Source organism: Wolffia australiana, chromosome 9 (assembly GCF_029677425.1).
Source record: "Wolffia australiana isolate 7733 chromosome 9, ASM2967742v1".
Lineage (NCBI taxonomy): Eukaryota > Viridiplantae > Streptophyta > Magnoliopsida > Alismatales > Araceae > Wolffia > Wolffia australiana.
In genome coordinates this window covers 14,028,585-14,038,137 of record NC_135843.1, presented here as the reverse complement: position 1 = coordinate 14,038,137, position 9,553 = coordinate 14,028,585, and the positions used below count along the sequence as shown (strand labels likewise).

At 34.3% G+C, this 9,553-nt stretch overlaps 1 non-coding gene across 1 annotated transcript; it reads right to left on the bottom strand.

The window, feature by feature from the left end:
- Positions 1–8,965: 8,965 nt before the first annotated feature.
- LOC144708176 (5S ribosomal RNA) lies at positions 8,966–9,085 on the bottom strand. Its single transcript, XR_013582714.1, has one exon. It is a non-coding gene; the product is annotated as a 5S ribosomal RNA (ribosomal RNA).
- Between the last annotated feature and the right edge of the window lie 468 nt (positions 9,086–9,553).

The window sequence follows — 9,553 nt, the reverse complement described above, 5'->3', positions numbered from 1 at the left end:
TCATTTATTATTATTATTCAATGTATGAAGCTTCTGAAATGACAGTTATTTTATCTCTCCACCACGGCCAATGAATAACACATTAATCTAATAGATCATTTGGTTGCTTTTAAATTTGAATCTTCTTATCAAGAATTGCCCTACCTTCCTCTCTGCTAACCTGCCAGTGCGCAATGCCATCACCATTGAGAGGAGGCCTTCCTATTGGGTTCTTATGCTTTGATTTTATGCAGCGTAAGATGGGAATAAATTCAGAATTGATCTATAAAACAATGGATAATCAGACTATCTTTTGGGAAACTTGTTCCATGCATGAATTTGTTATTGGGAGAGTCTCTTCAAGCTATTCATGTGCCCCACCTCTATTGGAGTGAGTGGAGTAAAAGAGAAATAACAAAGGGGGCAAGTTTGGCTGGTATGGGAACTTACAATAGATACTCCCCCTATTTATAGATAGATAAGGTACTTTCATGAAGTCAACTCATCAAGTTGATACGTATGGTTTTTAATACCTAAGAGCCAATTTTTTCAACATTCTTCAAATGTAATTACCATGAATCTCAATGGGCATTCTTTAAAAAAATAATATAAGAAGAAGATATCCTCACTTGAATATGAACACTTTTTACAAAAATCACTTTATTTGGACATGAGTGAATTAGATGTTTTAGCCAAAGAATTGACTTTTTTTGGGCATACTGATGTATCAGACACTGATATTTCATTACTTTATGACACATTATTGTTCTATTACTTTTTTGGTTCAAAATAACATTTTGGTGGTCTGGACTATCCGTGAGGGTGAAATAAAGGAAACAAGAAAAAATGTTACCTGATATTCATTCTATTGACCAGATGCCAAATATATAATAGGGTAAATGAATAAATTACTAAGATAAATACAGATATAGGATACAATTTGTATTTTTTACATTGAATGTGGGAGAATTAGATGATATTATGTGCTTACACTTTGGGTTACTGATTTATCAGTTGAGAACATTCAGATCTTAACGGAAGACTTGGAAATAATTATTGTTATGACATTTAGTAGACCTTTGATTAATCAATTTTCAATCCATTTTGACTTGAATAACTCATGGTCAATGATTTAATACTTTCAAAAATAAAATGAAGAAGTAGATAAAAATTCAATAAACATTGATAGTGCTATTTATTTCATAGTGAAGAAAATTTAAGTTTGACTGTATTGGAAGAAAATCAAACCTTTGATTTTGGAACGGAGCTTTTTCAAGACTTAAATCAAATTTAGGCTTTTTCAATGCCACAAAAATATTTACTTGACGTTTGTTAAACTTTTTAATTAATAAAAATATATTTGACTTGACAAATGAATATTTAAATAAAGTTTGTATGAATTGGTTGACATTAAATAAATCATTTTAATATTTTTCTTAGGAGAAAATACAAAAGATAAAAATCATTTATTGAACAAAGAATGAATAATACTCTGCCTATTTTATACAATAATTTAATAATAAACCATGGGAGTTTATTTGGATGGGAAATGGAGGGTGTTTACTTGATTTGATAAGGTTATAACGATATTTTTAAAAGCCTATGAAAAAGTTTTATAGGGCATGCTGATATCGCCAATTTGTTTTATGTGATAAATTCAAGCAGCCTATGAACCTGCTTTCCATTTTGACTTTTGGGGGACTGAGAGAAAAAAAAGGTACTGTAAAATTGTAAATCAAACCTAACATACAGACTAAAGTAACTATTGATTTGTAATTTGGTAGCAGAAATAGAGAGAAATGGACATAAATGCAGCAGCAACCATAGAGCCTTGGTACGATTCATGAAGGAAAAAAATATTGCTATCAATTTAGCCGTTTATAATCCTAACTCTTATTTTCCTTAAATGTTAGTTATTTTTTATTCCTCATTTTATATCGTAAGAAGAATGACGTTCATAGGAATTAAGAAATAGAGAATAACTAAATAAATTTCGTGAAAAAGGTAAAATTGGCTTAATATAAACTTAAGATAAAATTATTTTTCATCTCCATCAACATCAGGAATTAAAATATCATTTGAGAAAAATATCAGGAAAGTAAAAAAAGAAGAATTTAAAATTAACTAGAAAATTGATTTTTATATAGATATGATGATATTTCAGAGGTTAAACTTAAGTTTATGAAATGTTTTTTTGTTGGTATAGGATGGACCAATGTACTTCAATTAAGCTATATATTTTTAAAATATTTTGAATTATTTTGGGTGCAATTGATACATTTGGAAAATTTATTGAATATAATTATTTTTTGAAATAGAGTAATATTTGAAAAGATAAGGTCATGAGGTCCTTTGAGATGGAGATAAAAGACGTGTTAATAGAATAACTAGAAAGTGAATAAAGATAATTTTTTTTATAAGAAGTGAAATTTGGTTTATCAAAGTTTATTGAAGAGAGAGTCATAAATTAGAAATTTCTTTTGGATAAATAAAATTAATAAAGGATAGTGCGTGGTAGTAAAAAAATTAAATATATATTTGATTAAAGCGAATTGCGACTTGTTTTCTTGAGATTAATTATGATATTTATTTAATTTTATTGAGATTATTTGATACTATTCTTCTTTGTATTAAATAAGACATTTATTGGATAATATTTTTCCAAACCATTATTTGATATGTTGAGATTATAGTGTATATTTGACGGTTAAATAAATTTGGTTCAATATTTAGCTGAATGGATGATGGCATGATTTTGAATTTGTGGAAGTGGGCTGGTAATAATATTTGGTTTTATATTAGTGACGGGTTCAATGGAGTAAGATATAATAATTTATTCATCACATGTGGCACATCATCTGCTACCTGCCATGTCACCCAAACTATATCATCTGCTATTTGCTAAATCACTAAGTGTGATGACATAATGTTCAGCTAAATCATATGCCAATGCCACATTATCTTGTGCTAGACAATCTCAGGCTGCCACATCATCTACTTCTATCTTTCATGTGATTACACTTACCTATACAAAAAAATTCCATGTCACAACCTATCTGCAATGATGTTGTATATGCTTGCTTGGTCATCGTCTCCATGTGCCACATCATCATCCCTTCTTGTCACATCATCATAAAAAAAATATTTACACAAAGAAATTCCATTGCAAGTTTGGAACTTAGTATTGCTCTTCTAATGCTAAGGAACATTAATAGGTGATGTAAAATTTTTATTAGTCCTAGTACCATACCTCTGTTGTTCCCACATACACCTACCCTACTTGCATGCATTCACTTCCACCACCGTTGTGCCTGTCAATCCCCAACTGAAACCTTTTCAATGATTTGTTGCTTGTGCACTCAACATGTACAATGTGATGGAGCGTGCCAACTTGCTTCTTTCGGAGACGTCATCGGTCCATCATCGTCATATTGACAGCCCCATGGTTCACGTGCAGCCCGAATGACACGCCAAGGTGAAGAGGAAACACCCGGGTTCAAATATCTCAAGTGAAAGCACGCCCATATCTTTCTCGCATTTTGATTTCATATCGCCTTTGTCATTTTATCGTGTTTGTATTTTCATTTTTTTCGTGTCGGTATCTGTAGTGTTGTGTTCGTGTTCATGTCATTACATGTCGAGTCGTGTCATCGAACAAGTGTCAAAGAGACGGTGCCGTCTACTTGCACCTGCAGAACTTTCTGGTTTCCTACGTGGTAAAACCGTGTGCAGCAACGTGCGAAGCTGATCTTCCCTCCCCTGTTGACCTACAACATATGCGGCCGCCACGACCACTCAAATCAGCAGGGTCCAATGAATTTGCCTCGTGGCTGAAACCGGGGCGGGTTGACTGTGGGCTCACCTGCTCAACGCATGGTGCACCACCCCCTCCGCCCAGGTAGAGGACTCACTCCTCTGCCGTGACGATACTTTCGGTGACAGATTTCACCGTTTTGGCAGAGCGGATCTCACCCAGTCTTGACTGGCATCCCCTCCCTGGACGCCGTTATCTCACAACCCTGTCACTGGACGTCACAATTACAACGTCAATGACCGTCGTGGACCTGCCAGGTCTCAACATTCACGTTGATCGACTCCCCATGCTGCACCGCTTGTGTGGTACCCTGTTGCACGCAACGGGTAGCACAATCAAGCTGACGTGTGGAGCTGCGAACTCCTTGATCTGGATTGCCATGTCAAAAGCCACGAGGCCTGCTAGCCAATTGTGTCGTCTTCTTGCACGATTGCAATGTTTGCCATTGCATCGACTAGCCTTGCCGTCGAGCCATCGGCCGTCGCTCGCATCTACCGCTAGACTCCGCTCATGCCTACCCACCCAAGGGAGTTTGTGAATATCTGTGGAGCATAATAGGCGCATTAGGCATTTCTATCCCTATTTCCTTGAATATATGTATCATTTATTCCAATGAGATATTTCTGTTTCTCCCTCCTAATAAATCCAATTCAATATAATCTTATGTTATTTTCATATTTAATTGCTTCTTGGGTTTCTACTTGGCCATGTTTTTTTTTAGGGTGGCAGAACTTTGGGCATTGGCACATTGCTTTACGACAAAATTGGGCGGCACCATGTAATGAACAAAAATTATGTAACTTTGTTACAAGATAAACTTTTGAGCCTAGTTTGATGTGTTTGATTTTTTTTTCTTCTAGACTATACAATGGAATACTTAAATGAATTAAAGTATGAATAAATTTTAATCAAACATATTGGAGATCAAACAAATCTCATTTTCACTAGCCCTAGGCGCTGAGTGGTGATTTTTCTCCAAGAATCTTGTCTAAAATTGAATCATTTGTCCTAAAATATTTTATAACAGTGGTGGATAAAATAAATCTGAAGCACCAGGCCACAAACAACCTAAGATGGGAGACGAGTTTAAATTGGAGTGCACTAGAGCTCCGAGCCTTAGGATTTAATTCTAATGGTTTTGAGGGTTAAGATTACTTGGTTTCCTGCATTGATTTGCCCATTTTCATATTCTAATTATGGGTTAGTTACACCATTCTTGCCTTTATTTGACATAGTTATTAAAAAGGGCCTAATGGGCTTCAATATTGAACTTCTTGCGTACTAGGCCTCTTGTGTTATGGACTTCTTGTATACATGACACTCATCACATCAAAGAATTCCATTTTATTGACCTAAGCCCTATATTTGAAATCAGATGTGAGAATAATTTGCTTGCCTCTACGGAGCCAAGGCTAGTCTCATAAATAAATAATATACAGTAAATAAAACATAGGAAAATAAAGTATAATTGCATTATTTGAACCTTAAAAATGCAGTTATGGGTTTGTTCTGCTATTTTAACTGTATATGGAAATTTGGTAGGGCTCCATTTATAGTTGATAGTATGGGGGTGAATGCACTATATGAAATGAGTGAAGTATTGCCTCATATCATGATGGTGATTATGCCATGTATGTGAAAATACCAACATTAGGGTTTTAATTCACCATTGATGCCGTTGAGTTTTATTGATAAAAACATAAACATGTACTCTCATCTAAAATCTAGATAGTGGTGAGTATGGATTGTCTTCACATGGAATGATAATTAGGGACTTAATACTGTTTAAATAGATATTAACGAGATGAGGAAGATACATATAAAGCATGTGTTAGTGAGATGATAAAAACACTGATGCTGAGATAAGGATCATGTAGGACCAAGCCATATCCATTGTGCTGATGCTGAAATAGGAACACAAATTCATGATGCCTTGAAATATTATACTGAGGATCAAAGTTAATGCTAAAAAATCTAAGAGATGAGAAAAAACGCAAACTAATTAAAGGTTGAATAGGACAATATTACTTATAGGTACCCCCTAGTGAATCTCAAGATTTCATGATTTAAATTTGATGTGTTATTGATGGGAGGAAATATAGAATAATAGCTTGGCATGATTAAAAGTCATGGGATGAATTTGAATGTCCTTGATGGATTATTTTTTCTGGAGGAACAAAAATTAGGTGACTAAGACACTAGGATTTTAATCACTAGCCTCCACTCCCATAAGGGAAGAGAGCATGGGGAGAAATACACTTGGAAGAAGCAAATACACGTCTTAGTTTATGTATCCATAGCTCTATACTGGAGCCAGATTGAAATGAAATAAAAATTACTATGTTATTTCAATTTTTAAATTCTAAAACTGAATTAAATCTCAAATTCATAAGTATTCTAATATTGAGATTTTTAACATTACGAATTACAGCCTTCTCATGCAATATCCTTTCTGATGTGCTACATACCTTGTGGTCTAATATATTTATTCATTTATTTACCTTAATTTTTCCATAGCCAACCGAATGTAATAAGATGTAATGGATTTTTTTGCACACCTTTCACAAATATTATAGACACTTTATTTAAATGATCTAAAGGTTCATTTTAACTTATCTTTTCATGTACATCACACTTGATCTATCTTTTCTTGATTTTTTTGGAAACACAAAAACCCTGGGTATGCATCAAGAGTCAGGTGAAGAAATCATAGAAATAGTAATACCTATTTGATTCTCTCACTAGAGGGAGTTTGATCTGATGAAGAGTTAAAGTAGTTCTGGGAGGATTTCAAAAAAATATAATTTCAAATTATTAATTCAAATTCTTCAAACTATATTAATAGTATGCTTTATGTTTAAACATATATATTTTAATTTTAGTACGAGATCATCTTGTATCTTAATATGGATGTAATAAAGGCTCTTATTCAGTAGGGATCGTACATACAAGGGTTACATATAACAATGTTGCGTCATTGTGAAATAAAAAAAATATAAAATTATGAAATATTGGTAGGATAACTAAAACTACATTACTCATTCTTTAATTCAAAAAACCCATTCATCATTATGGCTTTAAAAACACAAATAAAGATATATAAATTAAGATAATGAAAGATCCCTTACATTGCACTGTGAGCTATGCATTTTATTTCAATGGGAGAACAATGATTCCTGGAGGGTGTGCAATTTTATTTAATAAATTCCAAATCATTTATTTTTCATGTTATCATTTATTTAATTTCTTTGAATATTCCATTAATATATGGAATTGAAGTTCTCCATAATTATGAATCATAGAGAATACAATTCAGTAAACCAAAAAATGGAGATAATAGGTCACATATAGACACGAGTAGAGTTGGACGTTTAGGACCATGGTGATAAGCCGAAAAATCACGTAAAATTACGTGGTCGTTGCGCTTTTTAGACTTATGCAATAAATTTATAATTCCCTTAATTACTAAATAAGAATATAGAGCAAGCAAGGGGTCGATCCGCAAGGAGGCAACAATTCAGAATTTTCAAACAATTTTTATGAATCAAGTCAAGTAATTTTGAATTTTGCAATATTTAATTCAATTAATATTAAATAATATTCTTAAAATAATCAAAATTAAGTAAAACTTAATTTTGATTTCGGTCAGATAATTCCAGATAAGAATATTATTATTATTTTAAGCTCATAAAAATATAAATTATTAATTTCCCAATTTAATAAAATTTATAATAATTTTCAGAATTAAAATTGGGAATTTAATAATCAAGAAAGTGATTTTTGAATTGGAGTTCAAAATGGATGAATTTTCGGTTCAAATTTTATTTTTGGGTTTTTTATATATTAAATTAAATTCCTAAACAATAAAAACCGAAATCTAGAGAGAGAAACAAATCAAATTAACCTAGAGAAAGTGAAGAAATTGGGGAAAGCCCCAATTTCGACCCTAAATTAAAAATGTAATGAAGCAGAAATGTCCTAAAATGATTAAGAATTAATTATCAAAAGTCAGATCTCGAATCCAAATCAAAAAGAAGTGCTGATGCATTCAAAACATGAATCTAGGGCATGTACATTTCGCCCATGCCAAGGCGTTTTCGAATCGTTCTAGAAGATGATCAAATACAATTCAGAAACTTACAAATTTAATAAAGAGATCCAGATCTGACGACTTCCAGAATGCCTCCTGTGTCCTTCCTGGCCAATTGCTTGGGGAGAGCCTCCAAAAGTGAATTTCGCCTTTTTTCTGACCTCTATTTAAAGATCCAACCGTCCAGATTGTAGAGGAGGAAAAGAGGAACCTGCCCTCAAAATTTTAGCCCAATCGGAGTTGTAGATCTCAAGATATCAAGGTTTTAGTGAGAAAAAATCTGAGCCGTTGGATTTATTTATCTCTCCTCCAATAAGCTTGGAAATGGCGCGTTTTGATTGGCTAGCATGATTATTTCTCGTTTTCCGCTTTCTCGGATCACGCCCTGACACGTTGTTGTGCGAGTAGTCCGCCCGCAATCATTGGCAAGTGATTTCGTCATTTGAACGGCTAGGAATTCTCCACGTCACCCTGAAATAATAAAAACAAAAGAAAAGGACAAAAGGTCTTTTTAAAAAAAATAAATATATTTTTTTATTCTCTTAGCCGTAATCTTTGACCATTCTTCTCTCTTTTATTTTAAATCATAAGCCGCTATTCTTCTCTCTCTTCTCTCTTTAAATATTTTAAATCATAGCCACTTATGTTGACTATTCTTCTCTCTCTCTTCTCTCTTTTATATATTTTAAATCATAGCCGCTTATGTTGACTATTCTTCTCTCGTTCTTCTCCTATTTATAATATATTTAAATATATTATAAATGCCAAATAAATAATATATGTGTTATTTAAATATGTAAAAATCATTTCTTGGCTATATAATGGTCAAAAAATTATATAAAAATATGGAAAATTCCAGAAAAATCATGGAAACACTTACCAACCTTTAGCCAAGTATTTAAAACCCTGTAAAAAATATTTCTTCACTGAAATGAAGTTAAATTCCATAAAAAATGATAAAAAATCAGAATTAATAATAAAATGAAAGGTTAAATGATCTATCTTTATTTTAATATGATAACATGGAAATATAGTCATTAAAACACATAAATATAATATAAAATTCATTAATTAATCATGTTAATTTGCAAGTTATCAGACTTCCCAGGAGGTCACCCATCCTAGTACTGCTCTCGCCCAAGCACGCTTAACTTCGGAGTTCTGATGGGATCCGGTGCATTAGTGCTGGTATGATCGCACCGGATATGCAATGCGCCCCCATCCTATTTGTCCGTGCTCACCCGATCCGCGCCGGGCCCCGGGCCCAAGGCACCGGGCCCCACGCCACCCTCGGCACGCGTAGACGCGCTCTCCCTCTCATCCGTCGGCGCCAAAACGTCGCCCCTCCCACGTGCCGTCGCCCGTCCCTCTACGTGCACGCCTCTTTCTCTCCCATCCTCGGCCCTTCTGCTCAATCTGGACGACGCCTCCGGTCGCGCGCTCTAACGTCTCCGCCCCCTTGCGATTGCATGCGATGAGAGAGGGAGAGGAAGCGAGGATGTGCTCTCTCTCTCTCTCTCTCTCTCCGGGCGTGAGGGATGCTGATGTCGCGAGACAAAGTCAGCGGGACCAAGGGAACGGGGTAAGGGAGGGGAAAGGGCCGCCATCTTTCCCTGGTTGGGCGCTTCGTCTAGCATTGTGATTTAGTTTGGACGGCCGCTCCGTCTATT